The sequence below is a fragment of the Saccopteryx leptura genome, chromosome 12 (genome assembly GCF_036850995.1).
Source record: "Saccopteryx leptura isolate mSacLep1 chromosome 12, mSacLep1_pri_phased_curated, whole genome shotgun sequence".
Classification (NCBI taxonomy): Eukaryota; Metazoa; Chordata; class Mammalia; order Chiroptera; family Emballonuridae; genus Saccopteryx; species Saccopteryx leptura.
The window spans coordinates 9,636,737-9,663,700 of record NC_089514.1 but is presented as its reverse complement, the minus strand read 5'-3'; the positions used below and the strand labels follow the sequence as shown (position 1 = coordinate 9,663,700).

The window sequence follows — 26,964 nt, the reverse complement described above, 5'->3', positions numbered from 1 at the left end:
GGCGGCAGCTGCCCCGGGACCGCAGAGCGGAGGCACCCCGGACCTTAAACCCTTCCCCTCCGCAGGTGGTTAAACCCTTCCCCCCTGCAGGTGGTTAAACCCTTCCCCTCGGCAGGTGGTTAAACCCTTCCCCCCCGGCAGGTGGTGCTGTTCGTGTGCAGCCTGAGCTTCTCTGGCTGCTCAGCCTCCGTTCTTCTGCTGGTGGCTGTGGGGCACCTCCTCGGTGGCTGGCTTCTCTGCCTGCCGCGGCTGCCAAGCGCCCTGTGGCCGACTGACCACGGCCAGGGTCCACTCTGCCGTCTCCGACAGGCAGAGGGAACTGCTTGCGATTGTCTTCGCTCATTTGGATTAAAACAACACAATAGGTTAATATTTGCACCAGGCTTCATGGGATGCGTTGACCTTTTCCACTCAATATACCTTCTTTTTCAAGAGTAGCTGTGGTTGGAATCTCTCCTGGCTGAGTTTGTGATAATCCCCAGTCCTTATCCAACAGCCATTTGGCTCTTTCGTCGGCCAAACAGGATATTGAATGAGGATCCATCATCGTGTGTCTTTGGAGTCTGTGATGGTGGCACTCTGCCACAGTGCTGCCAGGAATAGGTGATACCGCCTTCTTCTCCCGGTATCGTACAGGGCCATCTTCACCAGTGACTGATTTTCATCTGCTGGTCAAGGCATCGCCTGACGTCTCCACCGTGCAATTACTGTTTTCCCTTTGGCTACCAGTAAATAGGGCAGATATTCTGCTTTTCATCAAAATTTTCTGAATACTTGGAAAGCAAGATTATTCCTGATTTCCTGAGAGAGAACAGAGGAGCTGTAAGCTCTGCCTTTGATTTCACCCAGGAGCAGGGGAGAGGGGTTCCCCAGAGTCGGTTTAAAGGGACAGCGATAAGGATACAATTGTCTGCTTGTACTCTGTTGCTCGAGTTCAGTAAGGGAGGAGACTTTACCTTTTCATTTGCTATTCTGACTGTTCAATCTTAAGAGTTTTATAATTTAAAATTGTTAAAAATTAAGTTTATCAAGGTGAGTAAATGCCAGAGAATAGCACCCCCCCAGTCCCTCAAATGTTGTATGACGAGCTGCTTTAATTTCAGAGGTGGATTTGAGCTAGCCTTTGATACACACAGTATTATGTCTCTGAGTATTACATAGCTTTAGCAATGGACAAATGATACTAATTGAAATATTTTGCTGTCCAGAGTATCGGACTTTACATAATCTTACTCAGCTAGTCACCTACCAAGAAGTAACCTACTTGTTAATTAAAATGAAAACATATGATGTACTGACCAAGAGTATGTGAATAAAGATGTTAGACTCCATAGGTTTCTATATCCATGGTAACTCCTTAATGATGATGGAGTTGTTGTTGTATCCAGAAATTTATTTATTTTATTTATTTATTTTTGTGACAGAGTCAGACAGAGGGACAGATAGGGACAGACTTTTAGACAGGAAGGGAGAGAGATGAGAAGCATCAATTCTTTGTTGTGTCCCCTTAGTTGTTCATTGATTGTTTTCTCACATGTGCCTTGATGGGGGTGGGGTGGGGGGCTACAGCAGACCGAGTGATTCCTTGCTTGAGCCAGCGACCTTCGGCTCAAGCTGCTGAGCCCTGCTCAGACCAGATGAGCCTGCGCTCAAGCTGGCAACCTCGGTCTTCCGCATCCCAGTCTAACGCTCTATTTACTGCGCTACCGCCTGGTCAGGCCAAAAATTTATTTCTTGTTTTTTTTGTTTTTTTTTTGTACTTGGATGCATTTCCCATAGACATTGTGCTATTAATGGTGATTATGTCCCACAGAAGCTCATTTAATCTACAATGGACTCAGCATATATCACTATTCTATGTATATATAACTAATGTTGATACCATGGTTTCTATGAAGAAGTGTATTCTAAATTCTTACTTGGGGAATTCCTGGAGCTCAAACATACAGCATTAGAGAGCCAAGTTTCTGATGGGAAGAGAGATGATACATTGTTTTCCTAGGTTTTCTTAAATTGCTAATTGGAAGCACTGATATAAATAAAGACCTCTATATATTGTAAGATAAATGCTTCTGTAACTCAGTGCTTGCCTACCTCTCTCGAGTTGAGAACAAATATTAATTGCCCCTAAGAAGACCCGGGTTCCTAATCTCAGGACTAATTACGTGTTTATGTACTCTATGTAAATAATAGGCGTGCCTTACATTTTTTCATTTTGTTCTCTTTATAGTGTTTTTATTTGGAAGAAAAACAAACGAATTCTAACATTCATTTAGACTTCTGATAGTCTCTAGCTCTTAAGATTTCAGGAAACAGATAAAAACATCTTTGAGATTAACTTGGCATATTTTATGGTATATGCTGGAGCCAACGTGGTGAACCAGTAGAAACAGGAGAAGCTGGGTGAGGAGAGAGGCTCTAGAACCATCTTATCATTAGCTCAAATATATAAAAATATAAACTGGTTTCTCTTTGATTTGCATCCTGTCCTTTTTTTCTTGAATTTTCATGTTTTAGGAAACTAACAAAATGGGAAAGACCCGAATGCTGATTCCTACGTCAGACAGAGAAAGGGTTATTACTATCTGTCATTTATTCTTATTAGTTCCTTCATTCTTGCCCATTTGAGGATCAAGGGTATTGTTTAATGTCACTAAACCCTGATCCCATACAAGAGAGCACATTCTTCTGACACTAGGCTACCAGGCCTTCTGTGTTCTTGCTAAATACACGATGTCATAATATACACACTGTTCTTTTGGCTAGTATAATGACATCGACATTTCTGCTTTTAATAAGAGGAAGAATAATCCCGTTTCTGTATACTGCCATTAAAAACAGAATGGGTCTTCCAATAGTAGCAGAAGTTCTTTTTTTTTTTTTTAATATAATTTTTTCATTGATAGAGAGAGGAAGAGAGGGAGAGAGAGAAGCATCAATTCGTTGCTCTACTTAGTTATTCCATTCAGTTGTGTACTCATTGATTGCTTCTCTTACAGGCTCTGACCGGGGATCAAGCCCCAGAACCTCAGTTCACTGGGACAGTGCTTTATCCGCTGAGCTACATGGCCAGGCCCCAGTAGTGCAAGTTCTTCACTGATGGTTGACGTAATATTTTGGTTCCCAAGCCTAGGCCTCCACCCTATGCTTGCAAGCAATGAAGCTGCATTTTATGCTTTCTGTTTACCAAGGAAAGAGATTAGTGTCCCTCTGTGCAAAGAAAAGTATTTTCCATACAAGGGTGGGTTGTATATTTGAGTAGTATGTTCCATTCAAGGCAACAAACCACTGGAGTGAAAAAGAATGGCTTTATAATAATGAACACAATTCCTGATCTTTTGGAAAAAAAGGTATCTATGGGGAGTGTAAAGGCCATCAGGTAATAAACCTGTTGACAATCAGTGTTAGTATCTGGAAGAAGTTGACTGTGCTTGGCTTCTCCCCACAGTCACAGCCTGTGGGAGGATGTTGACCTTATTTGATGTCCTAGATGCATGCGTTTATCAAGCTTATTGATATTGGATGAGGGTAATGGTCTCTTGGATGAACCAAACTTATTTTATCGATTATTTTGTAAAATTGGGATCATCTTTTTGTTTTTTTTTTGTTTTTTTTTTTTTTAAATAGTTAACCAACTAAAAATGCAACCTTTGGAAAAATAATGAATGTATTTGGTGAAATTTGACACTTCATTTTTAATAACTGAAATTTCCTCCTACACTGATGTATTTATGGTAGTTTTTTTTACTAGCAAGGCTGTAAGTTAATCGTCATTTGTTATGTGACAGAAACTAGCGCACTTAAGATTTTTGCAGTTCCTAATGTCAGAATACCAACGATGCTTTTTGTGACATTTAGCATTTCTGCTTACGTGAGCCATTAGTATATTTGTGAAGTGTTTGGGGCTTGAAGCAACTTTGAAAACAGAAGAAATGATTAAAATTAAAAAAATGTTTAGCTCCCCAAACACTATCTGCTGGTTACTTAAATTTTATATTGAATATATTCTAATCATAGTTTGACACAGAATAGCATTTATAAATCTCAGACTGCGTATATGCTTTAACTGTGTGGATCTCCATAACCCCAGTGTTCAGACAACAGTAGCCGGTCTGATGTTTGGAGGAAACACTTGCTAGCTGAAGGGCATCCCTCTGGAGGCCCGGACTGGAAACCACGTTGGGTATGCTAAGTGGTTCCATCTGACCTGCGGAAAATCACTATGGGTTACATTTTCACTGCGCGCCTGTGTCACTGATGAAGCCAACTGGCTGCGCTAAGCTTTCTGAAATGGACATTTCTGGCTGAGTTTTTGGAAGACTGCATTTTTTAAAAAAATGTGAAACATAAAAAACGCCCTCACTATTCACTGGTTGCACATTAAAAGCCAATGGCCAAAGGAAACAAGATGAACTATAAAAAAAAGTTCATAGGATGAAAACATTAAATTTTGTGTACAATTTTAATTTATTTGATTTGTAGTAGGTTTAAAAATAATTATGCTTAATATAATAAACCAACCTCCCAAAAAAAGTAAGAAGGATTTAGAATCAACCTCAGGCATTTTGGGGAAGATTACATTGGTATAGCTTAATAAAGAAAAGATTTTGATATTGGTCCCTTTCTAAATGTTTAATCACAACTGTATACAGATTTCATACTTACTGAGTGAGGACTTGGGAAATTGGTGTGAATCAATGGACTTTTGTACTTTAAGGAAATGCAATCTGGGCTGGGAAAAAAAACAACCTCTCAACTCCAGGCAAAAAATGTCTGAGTTTGAGTCCTTGTTTGCCATTGACTGACTTTGTGGTGGAAAACACATCCTCTTTTAGCCTTGGGTTTCCCTCAAAATATGGTTGTATATTTGCCTGATCCTGTCATTGTTAGTAATGAACTGTTACTTAGAAGTGGCTTAAGCTCCTAGGAAGAAAGCCATTTTTGTCAATTCAGGGTATTATATTTACAGTGTGTAACAGTAACTGAACTGGTGAAGCTTATGAACCACATGGAGCTCTGAGAAATTGAGTGAGTTTGCCGAAATAGTTACACAGCCTTTTTATAGTTAGTCAGGATTTACCATGGGCTTCTTTGTGAAGATACAAAGTATCTGCAGATACTGTTAGAGTTACAAGACAAATAAATACAGTGTCCCAAGCCTAAGAAAGGAAAGAAACCAGTAGAAGAAAGCAAGGTGTGAAGTATTTGCTGACTTGTGTTAAGTACTTTGCTGGTGATTGACAGATCTCATGTATTCATCTCTTATCATTGGAAGGCGTTTATTGAGTACTTACTATGTGCCAGGCGCTTTGCCGAAAGTTGTATAACTGAGTTTGTTTTACAGATGGGGAAACTAAGGTTTAAGAAATTGCCTAAGGGCGCATAGCTGATAGGTAGCTGAGTGAACAACATCTCACACCCATATTGCTTCACAGTTGGGGCAGCATATTTTCAGATGAGAAGAGTTTTTAAATTAGGTCTTAAAACATGAAAATAAAAGACGTATTTCCGTGTGGAGGGATGATCAGAGCGGATGCTGCTGATACTTCGTGATTGACCCTCTGTTGCCAAATGGGGGAAGCTCTCTGGGGTTGGGATGGTGGGGCTATTCCCAGTTGACCTGCACTTGGGATTTGCCGGAGTCCTGTCACAGTTAGACTGAATCTTCACCATTGTGGTGATTCCTATTCTACGTAAAACTACCTTGTACAGAGTTGTGCCCATAAACATCAAGGCTAGATTTAAGCAGTTTTGAGCACGATCATGTTGATGAAAAGTGAAGAGCGTTGTTTCTCAGAACAACACACTGTGATTTTATTAGTAAAGGGATGAGTTCTAGTGACACCTTCTTTTGCGCATGTGTTGTCTGCTGATTGCTAAGTTACCCGTTCACGTTTACTAATTTACATTCAACCTTGTACCTACTAGAACTAAACGATGCCCTTCTTAATTCTGAAATTAGCATGGAATAATAACAATAAAATTAAACACTCCAAACCCACCTTTTAAATGCAACTTATACAGTTTCACTTGGATAAGGATAAGGGGAAAGAAAGTATCTTTCTTGGTTTTGGTTTACAATAAGAAATTGGTTTTACACCTAAAAAATTAAAGCCATGTACCTTTTCTAAAAAGGAAGGACAAAATCTAAAACTTCTTCCAAGTTTAGCAGTGCCTCCTGCACATGCAGTCTCTCCTGTCCTGACTGCACTTACCTGCCGATGGCTCATCAACAGCAGCCAGCACCTGCTCAGATGTCCTGCTCTACTGGTGCCACTTTCTCCAGGAAGTCCTCCTGGCCTGGCCTACTGGTTTGGTTGCATCTGCTGGCTTATTTCTACAGTTTGTTTATACATTACCTTTATTATTGTATATATTAATAATAATTAATTTGCTTTAGTATTTATTTATTTTTTTTAATTAATTAATTTATTTATTCATTTTTTAGAGAGGGGAGGGAGAGAGAGAAAGAGAGGAGAGACAGAGAGAGAGAAGGGGGGAGGAGCTGGAAGCATCAACTCCCATATGTGCCTTGACCAGGCAAGCCCAGGGTTTCGAACCGGCGACCTCAGCATTTCCAGGTCGACGCTTTATCCACTGCGCCACCACAGGTCAGGCAGCTTTAGTATTTCTTGACCCCAAGATTTCTTTCTTGAGATCAAGGACTATATTTTTATCCATGTTTTTAATTTTCACTATGTAGCCCAATTCCAAACATACAGCAAGTAATTAATGTCTGGAATAAATGAGTATGCTAATTATATTTTGATTTAAAAAATATGTATAAGATTGAAATCAAGTAAAGTGAACTCCATGCGAACAGTATTTATTTTAAAAGAATTTGGTTTGGAATTAAAATGCCTTCTTTTCGTCATTTCATTTTAACAAGAAGAAAAAAAATTAGGGAAACTGCTTTCTACTGTGAGAGGTTATGCCCTTGATTAAATAATTCCCTTGCCTTCAGATTACCTACTTTGTTGCTAGACAGAAATTGTAGAGCATTGTAATTTTGGAATAAATTTGGAGTGCTTCATGCATTTTAGGTAACTGCAGATTAAGGTTTTATACTGTTCCATATACTAGAGGGAATTTTTCATTGCTTTAAAATATGTTAGTAGGTTAAAACTAGATTCTCCCTCTCTCTCTCTTTCTCTTCTGTAACTTATTTGTTGAGTAGATTGAATTGTTTGTTCTTTTCCCACAGCCTGTATTTTGCTCATTGCATCTCCATGGTGTCTTGTAGATGTGTTCTTCTGTTCTTATATTTGTAGTTAGATGTAGAACGTTTCTCAGTTCTGGGTCGGTGTTGTTTGGGCAGCCGACTTCACAGCTGGTAATGTGCACTTCTCTGAGGAGGTGCGTGACACCTTGTCGTCTCTCTTCTATGCTGCCCAGAGCTGTTGATGACCATTGCCCAGCTCATTGCTTTATTAGGGATTCAAAATGGTTCTAGTCTGATCTTATCTTTCCTTTATTAAGTATCACCTAAACTGTGTGAAAAGAATAAATCTTGAACAAATCACCAACTTTTTAGTTATCCAGAGGCACATTTCATATAGGAAAGGCAGGATAAATGTGTGGTTCCCTCTTTTGTTTTCAAAATAGAGAGTTGGTTCCCTGGCGTCCTCTAAAGGTGACAGATCTGCCTGACCATTGTGGTGGCGCAGTGGATAAAGCGTCGACCTGGAAACACTGAGGTTGCTGGTTTAAAACCCTGGCTTGCCTGGTCAAGGCACATATGGGAGTTGATGCTTCCTGCTCCTCCCCCTTCTCTCTCTCTCTCTCTCTCTCTCTATCTCCCCCCCTCTCTAAAATGAATAAATTAAAAAAAAAAAATTTAAAGGTGACAGATCAGTTGTTCTTGTTGTTTGCATATCATTACAAACATTTTGCATATCATGGATTTAAACATTTGACACATTTAAATTTATTAAAGTTATTGTTTCTGTTAATGCTAAAAGTTACCCCATCTTTGGCAAAGATGGTTTTTGAAGTTGGCTCCTGAGCCCTTTTGCCATAATTCCAGAAGTCCTTGTCAGCTTTCTTGCTATTTATTTATTTATTTATTTTATTTTATTTTTCTGTATTTTTCTGAAGCTGGAAACGGGGAGGCAGTCAGACAGACTCCTGCATGCGCCCCACCAGAATCCACCCAGCATGCCCACCAGGGGGCGATGCTCTGCCCATCTTGGGGCATCGCTCTGCCACAATCAGAGCCACCCTAGCGCCTGAGGCAGAGGCCACAGAGCCATCCCCAGCGCCCGGGCCATCTTTGCTCCAATGGAGCCTCGGCTGCGGGAGGGGAAGAGAGAGACAGAGAGGAAGGAGGGGGGGAGGGGTGGAGAAACAGATGGGCGCCTCTCCTGTGTGCCCTGGCCGGGAATTGAACCCGGGACTCCTGCACACCAGGCCGACGCTCCACCACTGAGCTAACCGGCCAGGGCCTGCTTTTTATTTTGAGGTGTTCCCGACCCATCTTGTGTATTTCCTCTTCTAGAACTAGAATCAGTCATTTTTTTTATTGATTTTAATTTATTGTGTTTACATAGATTCAAGTGTCCCACCGAGTACATCCCCCCATCCCCGTGTTCCCCTCAACGTCCCCCTTGCCCCTCTCCCCCCACACCCTCCCCCCTTCTCTCCAGGATTTGCTTTTCTGCTCTCTGTAACGCTGTGTCATATATACATATAATTTCACCAATCTCTTTTCCTTCTCTGATCCCATCCGCTCATCCCCTTCCCCTCTGGTCCCTTTGACCCCGCCTCTGCCTCTATTTGTTCCTCTGTTCTCGTTGTTCATTGGATTCCTCAAATGAGTGAGGTCACATGATATTTTTCTTACTCTGTCTGGCTTACTTCACCTAACATAATAGTTTCCAGGTCCATCCATGTTGTCGCAAAAGGTAAGATTTCATTCTTTTTCATGGCCCCATAGCATTCCATTGTATATATGTACCACAGCTTTTTAATCCACTCATCCACTGACGGACACTTGGGCTGTTTCCAGATCTTGGCCATGAGGACATACAGAAGACCAATAGGCAGATGAAAAAATGCTCAACATCATTAATCATTAGAGAAATGCAAATTAAAACCACAATGAGATACCACCTCACACCAGTCAGAATGGTGCTCATTAACAAAACAACACAGAATAAGTGCTGGCGAGGATGTGGAGAAAAGGGAACCCTCCTGCACTGCTGGTGGGAATGCAGACTGGTGCAGCCACTGTGGAAAACAGTATGGAGATTCCTCAAGAAATTAAAAATGGAACTGCCTTTTGACCCAGCTATCCCACTTTTAGGAATATATCCTAAGAACACCAGATCACTGATTCAAAAGAAGAAATGCATCCCCATATTTATGGCAGCATTGTTCACAATAGCCAAGATCTGCAATCAGTCATTTTTTTAAAGGAGCCTGTTTCTTTTTTGGTGGGTAATGACATTTATAATCCGGGTGCTAGCAGTGCTGATTGCTCCTGGTTGGTTGTTGTGTCTGAACCTTTGTGGTGGGTAGAGGGAAGAAATATACAGGAATAACTTTTAAAGATAAAATATATTATGGGTTCGTACCGGTCATTCTTCTAATTCATATTCAGAACTACAGCACTTTTACTTCCTCATTGATCTTACACACGCGCGTGTGTGTTCTAGACCACTTCGGGAAACACTGTTCTGGTTGTTGGCTGCAGACTTGTTTTCTTTCCCCAAATATACTAAAGCTGCAGCTCCCACCTTTAGTGATAATGGCTTGGTGGCGAGGATTCTCCCTGAAGGAGGGAAAAAAGAGATGGAAGGAGAAGCTATAGATTCACAATGACAGGCAAAGGCAGTGCAGTTTGAAGAAGCTATCCTTACACTCCACCTCTTGAGAATTTATAACCCAGAGGAAGTAAATTTGTCCTGCGCTCTCCAAAATAGGTGTTTTTTTTTTGTTTTTGTTTTTTTAATGAGAATTTTGCATGTTGGGATGGAAGATAATTTTTTTTTTAACATTTTATTTTATTTTTTTAAAATTATATTTAGAAAATTAAATTTAACAGGGTGACATTGATCAATAAGAGTACATAGGTTTCAGGCAACGTTTCTATGGCATCTGAACAGTTGATTATGTTGTATACCCATCACCCAAAGTCAGATCATTTTCTGACACCTAATATTTGTCCCTCTTGACTCCCTTCCCTCCATTTCCTCCCCCACGTCCCCACGCTCCCCTCCCCCTGGTAACCACTGCACTTTTATCTTTGAATTTTTAACTGTTAGATGGTGTCAGCTGTAAGGTTTAAGCAAGTGCTCAGATATGTTTCGGAAACCCCCACTGGGGACACGGTCACCCCCACTGCTCTCAATTACAGGGTTAATATTAACAAAAGCCCAGGAGTGCATTTTGGGAATAACTTATAACTTTTTCTTTTTTCCTTCCATTACAACTGTTAGATCTGAATTAGAATTTAATATATGTCCCTTGTGACCAAACCGTGAGAAGTCATAAATTCATAGATTAGCCCTTTGGTACTATACACTTTTTTGGGGGGGGGAGGGAGTGACCAGTGCAAAGCTTTCTGATTTTCCTTTTATACTCAGATGTTTTAATTATTGCTTTTAAAATCAATTCTTTTTATAATTACCAAGGCCATATATACTTTGCAGAAAAATTTGGAAGAATACAGAAAGTTATTAAGAAGAAAATTAAAATCACCTTTAATCCTAAAATTTAAACATAAACAATAATTACATGTACTTGTAAATTAAGTATTGATTAAAAAGTCTGCCTGACCTGTGGTGGTGCAGTGGATAAAGCGTCGACCTGGAAACGCTAAGGTTGCCGGTTCAAAACCCTGGGCCTGCCCGGTCAAGGCATATGTGGGAGTTGATGCTTCCTGCTCCTCCCCCCCTTTATTTCTCTCTCTCTCTCTTCTCTAAAATGAATAAAAAAATAAAATAAAATAAAAAGCCATGGAACTGTGGTGAGCATTTAGAAACCCTCTAGGTTCAAGTAGAATCTTCCATTTCAGGGTGAAAAATGGCAAACAATACTTACTTACAAAGAATTCTTATTTAAAAAAAGATAAAGGTACTAGAGCTTATCAGTATTTTCACCTAATTTTGATGGACTTATGTAAATCAAGTGATAGCATCTACAAGGATATCTGTGATATTAAAAGAGGTTTGTTTATGAGTGAATTATCCATTTGAAAGGTTAACATTAATTTCCTCATATGTGTGTAAAGTACCATCTTACATAACATGTGAAACCGTGCAACTGTTCATATATAATATATAGCCTAGGTGTATATGTGTGTACATATATTTATGTATATTTGTATCTGTTTCTAATTTTATAAACAATAAAATCCAGGATTGAACAGAAGCCGTAGTCTTTGCGATATAATTGAAAACACATGTAGGCGAATGTAAGGAAAGTAGTAACTCTCAGACAATTCATGTGTTTAGAAAATGCTTTCAGGACTTTACATGTTAAATCCGTAATTCTATTACAATTATTGAATTTTGTAATGAGAAGCATTTGTTTCATTGACTTCAGCTTTTAACAGAATTTAACAATGAGAAATTTCCCAGAGATGCATGCCGTGTCTACTGGAGAAATAATGGGGAGTGAGAAATGAGATATTTTCTGGAAAACTGAAATCATTTTATAGATTAAATCTGAATCTTAGATTTATTAGTTTAGGTAGCTAGAAATGTCAACACATAGTTGCTTCACTTCAGTTGTTCAGTGATTGCTTGTCGTAGGTGACCTTGACCAGGCAAACCCAGAGTTTCGAACGGGCAACCTCAGCATGCCAGGTCAACACTTTATGCACTGTGCCACCACAGGTCAGGCAAAGATAGGGGCTTTCTTTGAGGAGGAACAACCTTGAATTTCATACATTAATTTATATTTTTGTTAGACCAATCACTTTTCTTTTTTAAATGAAAACTATTGATATTATATAACTGGCATCTCCAAATGTAAAGTTAATAAAGAACTATTAAAATATCTTAGGTGGAGAGTATATTTGATTTAAGAAGGAAAAACAAGACAGCTGCAGGTGTTACTTTTTTTTCTTGTGTTAGGGATAGGGATATCTTTTTTTTTTTTTTTTTTTTTTTTGTATTTTTCCGAAGCTGGAAACGGGGAGGCAGTCAGACAGACTCCTGCATGTGCCCGACCGGGATCCACCTGGCATGCCCACCAGGGGGCGATGCTCTGCCCATCTTGGGGCATCGCTCTGCTGTAATCAGAGCCATTCTAGTGCCTGAGACAGAGGCCACAGAGCCATCCCCAGTGCCCGGGCCATCTTTGCTCCAATGGAGCCTTGGCTGCGGGAGGGGAAGAGAGAGACAGAGAGGAAGGAGAAGGGGATGGGTGGAGAAGCAAATGGGCGCCTCTCCTGTGTGCCCTAGCCGGGAATCGAACCCCGGACTCCTGCACGCCAGGCCGACGCTCTACCGCTGAGCCAACTGGCCAGGGCCAGGGATATCTTTTAATGAAGGCTGTTAGTGTGGACATTCTATTGTCTTTCTAAAGGCTAAGAAAAGCGAACATTTTTCTGGACTGCATGTTATGGTTCTGTGTCTTGTACTGGCCCAGGTGCCGTCACATGGTTCTGTTCAATCCTTGAAACAAGTTGTGAAGTCGACACTGTTTCCATCCTACAGATGAGGAACTTGGCCCAGTCAGACGTCTCTACAGTTACCGTATTTTTAGCTCCATAAGACGCACCTAGGGTTTTAAGGAGGAAAATAAGAAAAAAATATTCTGAATCAAATGGTGTGTTAAAATATTTAATAAAGTATACTACAATAATCACAATAATATTTCAACAGTGTAAACTCAGCAGCAGTATTAACAAGCATTAGCACTGTTATTAACAAATGAGAAGAGACTTTAATGTTCAAACACTCTTCTAGTCTGGGAACCCGCAGCAGCTAAAAAAAAAAAGAACATTCGCTGCATAAGACACACGGGCATTTTCCCTTCCACTTTTGGGGGAAAAGGTGCGTCTTATGGAGCAAAAAATACGGTACATATTTGTGTATATATGTGTGTGTATATACATACACAAATATATAAACACACACAGATATTAAAAGATTGGAAAATTTCAAGGTTTAAATATCATAATGGCAATCTCAAGGGAACAGAAAAAAATAAAGTTCTTGGAAACTACTGACTTTTTTTTGTAACATTGATTGTATCATGAGAGGAATTTCAATGGATGATAATAAAAGTTGTTTTATAAAGTACTCTCATTTTTTTCTTCTTAAAATTGTCATTGCTGACATATTCTGCTTCAGCGTTTGACATGTGACAAGTATATTTTAATATTTTGTTAGAGGAATACCATCAAGTAAGGGATGTGACTAGTTACCTTGGACTTGTGGCTCCAAAGAACAGCACGGTTTTCTTTTTCAGGGGTTGAGAATTTTGCACTTGGTAGCACGAGGAGTTTAAGTGGCCTCACTGACCTTCCACCGAGAGTATGTATTTTTTCTATTCCCCTGTCCTCTTTCTTTCTTTAAGTGAGACAGGATTCAGAGCCACGGTCTTTTGAAAATCCACTTGAGGCAGGTCATAAAGAACTTGACTTTCTCTTTAGCAGGAGGTGGCAATCTTAGCACATATACTTCTAATTAAAAGCAGAACTCAGTGTTTCACTAGGGAATTTATTATGACTTTGTAGCAACGAGAATTTTGAACTCGGGAGTGGAGTTTTCTCTTATAAATCTTATAGTGCATTTGGGCCTCAGGATTTAAAAAACCTGTGGACTGCCCATTGTGCATTAAAGAGGTTAAAAGTCATCATTTTAAATAGTTCTGTGGCATTCTCTTTCATTATAAGGCTTGCTTTATGGGTTTTTATAAAAGGTGCATTAAATGCAGCAGCTTCTGTTAGAATGATGTTAAATTAAGTTCTTGGCTTTTACTGGCAACTTCTTTGTCCTTGACCAAGTTGACTGGACTTGTAAAGTTACTCACATGACTGAAGATGGAAACATTTGTGCTCTGACATATACAGAGTAATCGAGGGTGTGTGTGCACATGCAGGAAGTGAAGTGGGTAATTCAGACTCAGTGACCTTTACCTGAAATACTTTGCCATTTTCTCTTTCCATATATCAGGCTTCTCCAAACTACGGCCCGCGGGCCACATGCGGCCCCCTGAGGCCATTTATCCGGCCCCCCACCACACTTCCAGAAGGGGCACCTCTTTCATTGGTGGTCAGTGAGAGGAGCACTGTATGTGGTGGCCCTCCAATGGTCTGAGGGACAGTGAACTGGTCCCCTGTGTAAAAAGTTTGGGGACCCCTGCCATATATATATGTAGGTATACACACACACACATATACACATATATATACATACATGGGTGGGCAAAAGGAGGTTTACATAACACAATAATAAATTAAAAAAATAATAATACAAGAATAAACTTGCACACTCACAACTCTAAACCTACTTTTGCCAAACCCTGTATATATACTATATAAAGAATTTGTTATATTTTTTACTTACTTTATGTGACTCGAGGCTTCACACTTCATGATTTCCAGCTACACTGCTCACAAAAATGAGGGGATCAGGGAACGTGCAGATACTCCAGTACTTTCAGCCTTTTGTATACGGTGCATTGTCACCAATGAAATACAAGTTGCTTTTGCATCTCATTTGCATAATTCAACAACTTTCTTTGACTTGTTTGCTTTTTCTGATGTTCTTGTTTAATAAAAAATATCAAATGTTTCTTTTTTTATTGCTTCATATTCATTTTGAAATATCCCCTAATTTTTGTGAGCAGTGTATATTTACAGTAGTAAAAACAATATGGTATTGGCATAAAAACAGGCACATAGATCAATGAAACAGAATAGAGAGCCCAGAAATTAATTCATGACCAGGCAGCCAAGAATATAGAATGGGGAAAAAATAGCCTTTTCAATAAATGGTATTGGAAAAACTGGATTGCCACATGCAAAAGAATGGGAAATTTATCATTTCCCTTCATTTATTTGTCTAAAAAGTATACCTATAAATAATGTCAATACCATACTTAAAAATTTAATATAAAGTATGTATTGATATGTAGGAGGACTAATTATTCTTTATTGTTATTGTTTTTAAAAATTTACGGTTTTTAAACCAGTGAGCTCAGTTGGTTAGAGCATTATCCCAAAACACCAGGGTTGCAGGTTCGATCCCCAGTCAGGACACATATGGGAAGCAACCAGTGAACCTACAACTAAGTGGAACGACTAATGAATGCTTCCCTCTCTCTCTCTCCCTCCCTCTGTCTCCCTAAAATCAAGCAATGAAAAAAATTAAAACTTACGGTTTATTTTTGCTCTTTGTCACTTCTCCTTCAAATTTAAAAAATAGTTTGAGTTCCATGAAAAAAGTCACGCTAGGATTTTGTTTGGCATTGCCGTAAAGCTGTAGATTATTTTAGTGCATATTGATTCTGCTCGAGGATGAGCAATGTCTTACTATGTATTTAGCTGTCCTTTAATGTCTTTTAGTAAACATTTTACTTTTTATCTCTATTAGTTGTTTATTTGTTGAATGGTCTTCCCTGCCTCTTTCTCTCCCCCCTTCACTTCATTTCTTTCACTTATGTCCGAGGTATCATGGTGGACCCTGTGGGTACAGCAGTGAGCCAAAGACAGAAGTCTGCAGCCTTCTAGGTGGGAGAGAGAGATGAATATTAAGTAGGTAATAGAAATAGGTATAAAGTCACAAGTGCTCTCAAGGAAAAAGTGCCATATTAATGACTGCCTCTTTTAGGGCTATATTGCTTAATTTGGCTTGACTTAATTTGGCCTTCCTAAGGAAGAAAAGATCTGAAAGTTGAGTTAGAGTCGGTGTGTTAGAAACCTAACTGTTCTGGTTGCTATTATGAATGCAATCTTTGTTTTCTTACATTAAAATGATTTTTGGGAGGATGGGAGGGAGGATGGTATACAATGCTACATGGACAGTTGTTTTTCCTGCTGCACAAAAGATAATGTTCTGCTCCCATTGGTGTTAAGGTGTCAGCTTGCAGTCTAGCTGTTCTTCTTTTGCAAGTTCATATGTTTTTTCCCTCTATTGCTTTTTTTTTTTTTTTTTTTGTGACACAGACAGACAGGAAGAGAGATGAGAAGCATCAATTCTTCGTTGTGGCACCTTAGTTGTTCATTGATTGCATTCTCTTATGTGCCTTGACCAGGGGGGGCTGCAGTAGAGCTAGTGACCCCTTGCTCAAGAGAGTGACCTTGGGCTCTAGCCGGCGACCTCGGTGTTTCAAACCTGGGTCCTCTGAGTCCCAGTCCAACGCTCTATCCACTGCGCCACCACCTGGTCAGGCTCCCTCTGTTGCTTTTAAGAGATTCTTTGGTGTCCTGTGGTTTCTCTACTGGGTATCTAAGAGAGGATTTATTATCCTACTTGGAATTTATTTGGCTTAAAATTGTATCTCAGAATTGGAACCATTCAATAATTCTGGAAAATATTCAGCCTTATTTCTTTGAATATCCCCTCTTCCATATTCTCTTCATTATCTCCTAATGAAAATCCAGTTAGATCCAGTGGTCGGCAAACTCATTAGTCAACAGAGCCAAATATCAACAGTACAACTATTGAAATTTCTTTTGAGAGCGAAATTTTTTAAACTTAAACTATATAGGTAGGTACATTCTTTATCGAGGTAGCGCCTGCACGTGGTGTTTTGTGGAAGAGCCACACTCAAGGGGCCAAAGAGCCGCATGTGGCTCACAAGCCGCAGTTTGCTGACCAGGGCGTTAGGCCATCTTGCCTATTATTCATGCCTCTTAACTTCACTTGTATTTTCTTTTCTATCTTTATGTTTCTTGTTAATGCATTCTAGATTGTTTCCTTAGATTTAGTTTCCGTTTTCTAAGTCACTGCTACTTACAGACTAATTTATGTTGAAACTGCTCTTGGAGTTTTGTTAATTTCGTCAAGTCTAATTATTATATTTTTATTGTTTCAAAGTTTATTTGGTCCTTAAAAAAATCTGCTTGGTCACTGATGAAGTCTCTTGATCATATTTTTAATACCTGTTTTTACTTCTTTAAACACAAATGTAGTTAGTACTTTTGTATTCTCTGTTCATAGTTTTAGTATTTGGAGTCTTTGCAGTTCTGTCTGCTCTCTATTATTTTTGCCCGTACTGCCTTTAATTCCTTATCTTTTGTGATTTTGCCTGAGACCTTTATTCTTGAAACTTTCTCCATGGGATGACTAGTGTGTTCCTTCAATCGTCTGTGTTTTCCTTTCGCAGGTGCTTCTAACCCAGAATCTCCTTAAAATAAATACACAGACTTCTTAGGCAGGCCGATAGCGTGAACTACATCTGAAAACCCATGTGAAGATCAGCTTAGGGTTTAGGGGTGCTTCGGAGAGATATTTTTCCTTCATCTGACTCCAGGTTTTGAGATGTGCACTTTACTTTGCTTTCTCTTGGACCTGAGGGGATGCTATTTCTAAGTGCCCCTTTTCAGGGTGCATGGAGCCCGTTGTGGGTGGGGGGGGAGGAGACGGGAATGTATAGGATCAATTAGATCCCCCACACAGAGTGGGCCCCAGATTTTCTTTTCTTTTTTTTTTTTTAACAGAGAGAGAGAGAGAGAGAGAGAGAATCAGAGAGAGGGATAGATAGGGACAGACAGAGAGAGATGAGAAGCATCAATCATCAGTTTTTCGTGGTGACACCGTAGTTGTTCATTGATTGCTTTCTCATATGTGCCTTGAACCGCAAGCCTTCAGCAGACCGAGTAACCCCTTGCTCAAGCCAGTGACCTTGGGTCCACGCTGGTGAGTTTTTATTTTTGTATTTTTCTGAAGCTGGAAATGGGGAGAGACAGTCAGACAGACTCCCGCATGTGCCCGACCGGGATCCACCCGGCACGCCCACCAGGGGCAAAGCTCTGCCCACCAGGGGGCGATGCTCTGCCCCTCCGGGGGGTCGCTCTGCCGCGACCAGAGCCACTCTAGCGCCTGGGGCAGAGGCCAAGGAGCCATCCCCAGCGCCCGGGCTATCTTTGCTCCAATGGAGCCTTGGCTGCGGGAGGAGAAGAGAGAGACAGAGAGGAAGGAAGGGGGGTGGGGTGGAGAAGCAAATGGGTGCTTCTCCTATGTGCCCTGGCCGGGAATCGAACCTGGGTCCCCCACACACCAGGCTGACGCTCTACCGCTGAGCCAATCGGCCAGGGCTTTAGCTGGTGAGCTTTTACTCAAACCAGATGAGCCCGCGCTCAAGCTGGCGACCTTGGGGTCTCGAACCTCGGTCCTTCTGCATCCCAGTCCAACGCTCTATCCACTGTGCCACCGCCTGGTCAGGCGGGCCCCAGATTTTCTTTGTGTGAGTTTGTGTGAGAGACAGAGGGACAGGTAGGGACAGACAGACAGGAAGGAGAGAGATGAGAAGCATCAATTCTTCGTTTTAGCTCCTTAGTTGTAAGCTGATTGCTTTCTCATATGTGCCTACAGGGGGGGGCGGGGGGGCTCCAACAGAGTGAGTGACCCCTTGTTCAAGCCAGCGACCGTGGGGTCATGTCTATGTTCCCATGCTCAAGCCAGTGACCCTGTGCTCGGCGACCTCACAGTTTCAAACCTGGGTCCTCCGCGTCCCACCCTGACGCTCTACCCACTGCGCCACCGCCTGGTCAGGCGGCCCCAGGTTTTATTTACCGTAGGCCACTGGGGACCTTGACAACTGAAGCTGGAGGTACCTGGTGTGGGAAGGTGCCCCAGGGGCTCTGTTCACCTGTGCGGGTTCCCATTGTCACTTAGTGTTTGGCTTCCGAACTTTATTTCCTCCTTTTTTCTTTTTGGACAGAATTTTGATGTACTTAAACATTCTGCCTTTTAACCAATACTATGCTTGATCATTTTAGTGAGAGAATTAGAGTTTTATTTGCTATTCTCATCCACTTATTTTATAATGTGTTCAAATTTATTTATCTTTGTAAGCAAGTCTTTTGGAAATAAGAACCAAAAAAGAAAATTTAACAAAGAATTCAGCAAGCAGCTATCTAAAGTTTTGTTTTTCTTTTCCTGCTAAAGTGAAATATGTAACATCCTATATTTCAATCTGGTGTTCCTTGTAAACACAGAAAGTGCAGCTGTGATGGAAGGCTGTGCTGAACTAGAAATCAGAAAGGGATTTAGAGCGTGTGCGGTAGGGTACCTGCTTTATGTGTACGCCCCAGTTGCAGAAACAGCCTGCAGCCTAGAAGGGTTGAGATCTGGCCCTCCTGCTGACCAGTCCTGTGTCCTTATGAAATCATCGACTTTCCCAAGCCTTCGGTCTCTCCACATTTGAATCAGAACAATAGTTCCTGACCTTTCCAAGTTACAGAATAGTTGTCCCGATGTGTTAATACTGAATGGGCCAGTGCTGGACAACTATGATTGTTAGTTTTGAAGTCTGTCATTGGCTTCTGTGAATCTCGTGGGACTTCCGAGAGGGCTCATCCGTGCCTTCATTGATTGCTACCTTGGTTCTCCAGAACCTCTTGACACCTACCTCAGTTTTTTAGTCTTCTTTCATTTCCTCTGTGTATGACATTGTAACTCAATTAACCTTCAGAGCTCAGAGCAGAAACCAAGACATTTGAAAGCTGGTTTAGAAAGATTGATTGAATTTTACGAGGCGTGAGACCGGGCTATCCAGGTCCTTTGTACAGGATCAGATGGGGCTCTATTCCCGTGCTGGCGGGCTCAAAAGGAATCGAGCCTTGGACAGAGAACAGTAAGAGCACTTGCAATATCCAGCCTGCATTGTGAGAACTTTCTAAAAGCCTCTTGATAGGATTAGAGTCTGTCTACTTGTCAGCAGAGGGAGCTTTCGCCTCACCTTTTGGTTTGAGAAGTCTGTCAGTGGTGAGTTTGTAAAGGGCCAAAATCGTGATGGAAAATGCCAGTTTGCTCACCGAAGCCCGAAACATTTTGGAAGCAGTTTTTCCTTTGTTCCTATAATAGTGGTTCTTCTGTGCTGCTTGGGGAGTTCTTTAAAAGTGATTAGTGCTGGGATAAAAGTAATGGTTCTCAAATGCTGTCCCCTGTTCAAGTTTTTTTTTTTTTTTTTTTTTTTTTTTGTATTTTTATGAAGCTGGAAACCGGGAGAGACAGTCAGACAAACTCCCGCATGCGCCCGACCGGGATCCACCCGGCACGCCCACCAGGGGGCGATGCTCTGCCCACCAGGGGGCGATGCTCTGCCCCTCCGGGGCGTCCTCTGCTGCGACCAGAGCCACTCTAGCGCCTGGGGCAGAGGCCAAGGAACCATCCCCAGCGCCCGGGCCATCTTTGCTCCAATGGAGCCTCAGCTGCAGGAGGGGAAGAGAGAGACAGAGAGGAAGGAGAGGGGGAGGGGTGGAGAAGCATACGGGCACTTCTCCTCTGTGCCCTGGCCGGGAATCGAACCCGGGACTTCTGCACTCCAGGCCGACGCTCTACCACTGAGCCAACCGGCCAGGGCCCCCTGTTCAAGTTTTGAATGGTGTTAAGGTAATGAAAATAAAATTGGCTAACATACAGAATTTTTCGTGAAGCTAAATTTTGTTCAATTAAAGGGTTGTACTTAGTGCTAACATTTTCAGCTTGTGTGTGTTATATTGTCTTTGCAGAAAATGTCGGTGATGATAGTCTCTTGTATTTTTAAAAGTATTTCTGAGTGGGCAGTTCAGAAGGTTGACAGCCCTGTGATGTTCCCCAAGAATTTCTGAAATTTTATAGATCAGTGAAATTCAAGAGCCTGGAAATCATTGCTCTAGCATGTACTTGAGCAAATAAAGATTGGAATTTCTAAACTGAACCATTTCTAACTTTCTGGTTTTTTTTTTTTTTTTTTTTGTCCTAACTTTCCCCTGAGGTGTTTTCTACCTTATTATATGTAAGGAGTGCAATTTAATGGCTAAATGATCTGATATCCAAGTTACAGATAAATGTAGATACTAGGGAAAGTTGATCTAATTGTTTTTTTTTTTTTTTCCCTTTTGCATTTTTCTGAAGCTGGAAACAGGGAGAGACAGTCAGACAGACTCCCGCATGCGCTGGACCGGGATCCACCCGGCACGCCCACCAGGGGCGACGCTCTGCCCACCAGGGGGCGATGCTCTGCCCATCCTGGGCATCGCCATGTTGCGACCAGAGCCACTTTAGCGCCTGGGGCAGAGGCCAAGGAGCCATCCCCAGCGCCCGGGCCATCTTTGCTCCGATGGAGCCTCGGCTGCGGGAGGGGAAGAGAGAGACAGAGAGGAAGGCGCGGCGGAGGGGTGGAGAAGCAAATGGGCGCTTCTCCTGTGTGCCCTGGCCGGGAATCGAACCCGGGTCCTCCGCACGCTAGGCTGATGCTCTACCGTTGAGCCAACCGGCCAGGGCTAATTGTTTTTCTTAAACGTGCTCAATTTGGGTTAAGATTGGCATACATCGCCTGACCAGGCGGCGGCGCAGTGGATAAAGCGTCGCACTGGGATACGGAAGACCCAGGTTCGAGACCCCGAGGTCGCCAGCTTGAGCATGGGCTCATCTGGTTTGAGCAAAAGCTCACCAGCTTGGACCCAAGGTCACTGGCTCGACTAAGGGGTTACTCGGTCTGCTGTAGCCCCACGGTCAAGGCACATTTCTGTCGTGTTCCAAGTACTACACGTGGTAGTTTGCATGAGTTCCATTCTTTAATCTTCACAGAAACCCAGTGGGGTAGAGAGGCTGTTGACAGTTTTATCTGCAGTTGAAGAAACAGACTGAACAACATTACGCAAAGTCACACACCTCGGGTGTGTCAGAGCCAGGATCCAAAACCTTATCAACTTGTCTTTCTACTCAAAATCTTTGCTCTTCTGTTTCCACTACATGTCACTACTTTCATCTCCATTTGCTACTTTCCCGTGCTTGCTCAGTGTGTTCTTTTATGATAGAGCATCTGGCTCTGGGAACAGGGAGCAGCCAGAGAAGAGCCGATGCAGTATCCTTTTTGGGGCACTTTTCCTGCTGGTAGTAATTCCTTGTTTCATATCACCCAGAAAAAGACTTTGTAGTCAGAGCTCTAATAATTACTAAAGCCTTACAGTTTATTCTGTGTATGTTTCTAAAGGTAGAGTTTTGTGTAGTACTGCTATATCTAAAGGTGATTCTGTTCTTCTGGTATTTTCTTCAGGCTTCCACAGTTTATTCTAAATGGTTGAGTGGTTTCCACTCCTTTATGTATTTTTCTTTTCTGCCTCGTACCTTTATTTCCTGTGTCTTTCCGTTAGGCTTTATTTTTCGTAAGAGCAGAGTTACCCTTAACTTTCCCCTCTCTTCTTGGTATTTCTCAATGTAGCTAACGTTGGGCATATAATGAGAACTTTGTGTTCTGTCATAGTACTAAGCCCTCCAATAATTTAGAATTCCAGTTTCTTAAGTGTCACATATTGAAAACTAATTTATTTCAGGGCCTTTACCATACCACTTTTACTTTGATGCTATTCATTCATTCATTCATTCATTCATTCAACAAGTATTTATTGATCTCTACTATATCCTAGGGACTGTTGCAGGGGTGGAGGTGTGGTGAATAAAGCATATTGCCAGATCACAAAGGGTTTCTGTGTGAATATGGTGATATTGTCAAATATCTTGGCCCACTTGATGATTATTGGTGTTTTAGTACTACAGTTTGACGTGGGGTTTTTTTTGCTTTTATGAGGGTTCAGTTGACTTAAACAGATATTTTTGGAGCCCCAACATGTCAGGAACTGTGCTCAAGGCTGCAAGCCAGACAATGAAAAGAAAATAAACTTATCTTCCAGGAATTTATGCTTCAATTATGGATGTTGGGGCGGGGAGAGGGATATGGCCGCCTTTTGCTGTATTTCTAGGGAAAATATTGTCAGAACTAATGGAGAATGATGCAGGATGTAGTAAGAAAGGACAGAGGGAGAGTGGGTTGTTTATGTCTCAGAGCGATTGGAGAAGGCTGGGGAGCGGTGGGGATGGGCCCTGGGCGTTGAGGATATGGAAGGATTTGTGAGGCTAAGAGGGGGAATGGTACCTGAGATGAACCGAACGAGACTGACCAACGCAGAAGGGCACTTAGGACTGCTTTTACCTGGCACATGTGGTGTTTGGGACCAGATGAGAGGCAGTAGTCAGAGTTCATTTAGCTGACACACTGAAGAATCCTTGGCATACCCAGCTTCTTAATTTCCTACTTCTTATTTCTGGAGACACTGGAGTGCCTGTGAAGTTTTTGATTGTGTTGATAACCATGATTGCATCTATCTAGAAGATGTTTATTTTGTTATATTTGTTTCTGTGACTTTTATTAAAGCTTTGGTATTTTAACTGCTTCTTTCAGAAGAATACAAGGAAATTTAATAGACCAAACAATGGTTAGATGGCAGATTGAACTTTGTGATAAGAATTGACAGGTGAGGAAGGTTAAAGCCACCTTTGTCATTGTCCTTAACTCATTTTGATTTGCCTTTTAAAATTGTACGAGTTTAGATAAAGTTGAACCTCAGCTGCGGATTTCCTGACTTTAGTTATTTTTTTACAACTTAACTTAATTGGTTATAGTGAGTTCAGTGTTCTGGTTCCTTCTTTTGACAAACTGATGATTTTAGGATTAGGAGATAGAACAGTGCAGAAAAAGCAAATATTTAGCGTTTGGAGTTCTTGCTTTATGAGACTGATAATATTGCAAATGAGGAATATTTGTACACAGTCAAGAGGTATTTAAGCATTTTTCTGTTTTTTTTTTTTTTTAATATTTCTTGGGGGGTTTGTCTGGGTTGCTGTGTTAAAAAGTTTTTAAAATTTATGTATTGATTTTAGAGAGAGGGGAAGGAGAGAGAGACAGAGAGAAACATTGACTTGCCGCTCCATTCATTTTTGCATTCCTTGGTTGACCCCTGCATGTGCCTTGACTAGAGATCAGACCTGCAGCCTGGTGCACCAGATCAACGCTCTAACCAACTGAGACTCCGTTCAGGACTGTCTGGGTTTCTCATCACAACTGGTTATTATGTTGAGAAGTTTACCTCACTTTGAAACGAGTTATTTAAAAACAAAATTATACCCCCCAACATTATATTCACCCTTGAAGACTTTTTCTTTTGGATGAGATAGAAAGGAATGCTAGTCAGTAATGGACTCTTCAGTATGACATCATCTGTTTTGTCTTTCTTATGTCACTCAGGGCCATCCTGCAAAAAGCATCAATGGAAGCGAGGATGGGGGGGAACGAATGTGGATTTGTGTGCGCGCCGGGAAAGGTGCGGAGGCAGAGACAGCCCGTTCCTGGGAGGGCTTTCTGGTGCCCTTGCTCTCCTCATGACTCCTTTCGGGAGTTCAGCAGTGATCACGTGCGGGGAATTGTTGTTTTGAGGAACGCGAACTTCAGATAGGCAGAAAATCATCTGCAGTAGCCAGCAGTTCACACAGACCTACATTTAGAGAGACTTTTGATAAATAGTTCTTTTTTTTCTTTTTTTTGAGCCCAAGGTCGCTGGCTTGAGCAATGGGTCACTAGGTCTGCTATAGCCCCCAGTCAAGGCATATATGAGAAAGCAATCAGTGAACAACCAAGGTGTCGCAACGAAGAATTGATGCTTCTCATCTCTCACCCTTGTCTGTCCTTATCTGTCCCTATCTGTCCCTCTCTCTGTCTCTGTCAGACACACAGAAAAAAAGATATTGTATTTGCCATTTCTGACATGGATTGTTTTATACTTTCACTGTCCTTTTAAATGCTTACTAAATTCTCACTTTGTTCATCCATTTTTACTCTAAGATCTTTGAACATCCTAATAACTATTATTTTAAACTCTGTGCTTGGTAGTTAGGTGACTTCCATTTCATTTAATTCTTTTTTTGGGGATTTCTCTTGTTGGTTCATTTAGGTCATATTTATTTGTCTGCCCATTCTGTCTGTATATAGGTAGTTCTTCTCTGACTCCCAAATTTGTTGTAGCATTACAGCTAGTGCTCGACTTATGACCACGATTGGTTCTGACAGACCCGTTGTAACACAATTTGGTCGTAAGTTGAGTAGGCTATATGTATAGTACTGTGAAATGATGTTATAAAAATCTTTTTTTTTTTTTTTTCTCCCATTTTTCTGAAGCTGGAAACAGGGAGAGACAGTCAGACAGACTCCCGCATGCGCCCGACCGGGATCCACCCGGCACGCCCACCAGGGGCGGTGCTCTGCCCCCCAGGGGGCGATGCTCTGCCCATCCTGGGCGTCGCCATATTGCGACCAGAGCCACTCTAGCGCCTGAGGCAGAGGCCACAGAGCCATGCCCAGCGCCCGGGCCATCTTTGCTCCAATGGAGCCTCGGCTGCGGGAGGGGAAGAGAGAGACAGAGAGGAAAGCGCGGCGGAGGGGTGGAGAAGCAAATGGGCGCTTCTCCTATGTGCCCTGGCCGGGAATCGAACCCGGGTCCTCCGCACGCTAGGCCGACACTCTACCGCTGAGCCAACCGGCCAGGGCATAAAAATCTTTAAGTCATATTTTATCACAATTTTCTTTCATTATTGTTATATATCATAATTTTCTTTGTTCATTTTATGCCGTTTGTATCACCTCTACACCATTTTGTTTCTTATTTTTACATTCGTCAGGTTTAAGTAAAACACTGCATTACCAGTACAACTGGTTTAATATTTGCAAAGACAATTTCCTCTTGGTAGACATCTTGGGAGGGGTTTGATGAAAAACATCCAAGACACAAAACACAAATTACTGTACTGAGTCTGGGATAACAGTTGAAATGGTGCACGTGGAGATAGTAGTGCTGCCGGAAGCTGGTCCGCACTGTTGTACGCCCAGCTGGACAACGCTTGCGCTGCCAGATGCGGAGCAGTATTGTGGTCGTAAAGCCGAATGATCATAAGTTGCATAGGTCGTAAGTTGATCAATATTTGTATTATGAAAAGATAGGCTTAGTGTTACTAACCTCCAGGCCACCTGAGTTGCTTGCTCTAGGACTGTTTCTTTAGTGTTATATTTACCTCTTGTATGTGAGTCTTTTTAAAAAATTTTTTTTTATTAATTTTAATGGGGTGACATTGATCAGTCAGGGTACATAGGTTCAGAGAAAACATCTCCAGGTTATTTTGATATTTGATTATGTTGCATAGCCATCACCCAAAGTCAAATTGTCTCCTATCACCTTCTAACTGGTTTTCTTTGTGCCCCTCCCCTCCTCCAACCCCCTCCCTCTTTCCTCCCCCTCCTCCGTAACCCCCACACTCTTGTCCATGTCCCTGAGTCTCATTTTTATGTCCCATGTATGTATGGAATCATATAGTTCTTAGTTTTTTCTGATTTACTTATTTTATTCAGTATAATGTTATCAAGGTAACATATAATAGATAAATAGTTCTTAACATCTTAAAAACTCTTCACTTTGACAAAACAGTGACTTTCTGATAGTGTATGTGCTTCTTCTCACATTCAATTTTTTCTTTTTTTGCTTGGAAAGGTTTCCTCCCTCTATTTTAAGGTTTTTTTTTTTGGTTTGTTTTTGTTTTTTATGCAACTGGTATGTCGGGAGTAGGGCAATCCAGTAGTAATGTCATTTACTTATCACTTACTGAATGCTGACCAGGGACCAGGCAGCGTGCAGGGTTTTTATGGGATTTTATCATGGCGGCATCATGTACACTCCTCAAACCGCTGCTTTACGGATGAGGAAACCGATAGCGCTTTCACGCTAAAGCAGAAGTGCAGCCAATCTGGTCTCAAGTGGTGTCTCTGGACCAAAGGAGCATGGCTCCCTCCTCATCAGCAGTGTCTCCCTCTCCCACCAGCTCCCCCAGAGCTCACGGACCTCACTCCTGTCTGAACACAGCTCCTGTCATCCATGTCTCCGTACACAGTGTGCCCTCTGCTTCTCTCTGATTGGCCAACTCTCTGTCTGCCAGACCCAGCACTTACATCTGTGTTCTTGATTCTTGATTCCTCTGG

The 26,964-nt window shown here is 41.6% G+C and overlaps 1 protein-coding gene and 1 non-coding gene across 3 annotated transcripts in view; one reads left to right on the top strand and one right to left on the bottom strand.

The window, feature by feature from the left end:
- Window positions 1-26,964, top strand: part of BBS9 (Bardet-Biedl syndrome 9) — a 384,264-nt gene that overhangs the window by 71,345 nt on the left and 285,955 nt on the right. The window lies entirely within an intron of this gene.
- TRNAS-GGA (transfer RNA serine (anticodon GGA)) lies at window positions 20,412-20,487 on the bottom strand. Its single transcript has one exon. It is a non-coding gene; the product is annotated as a tRNA-Ser (tRNA).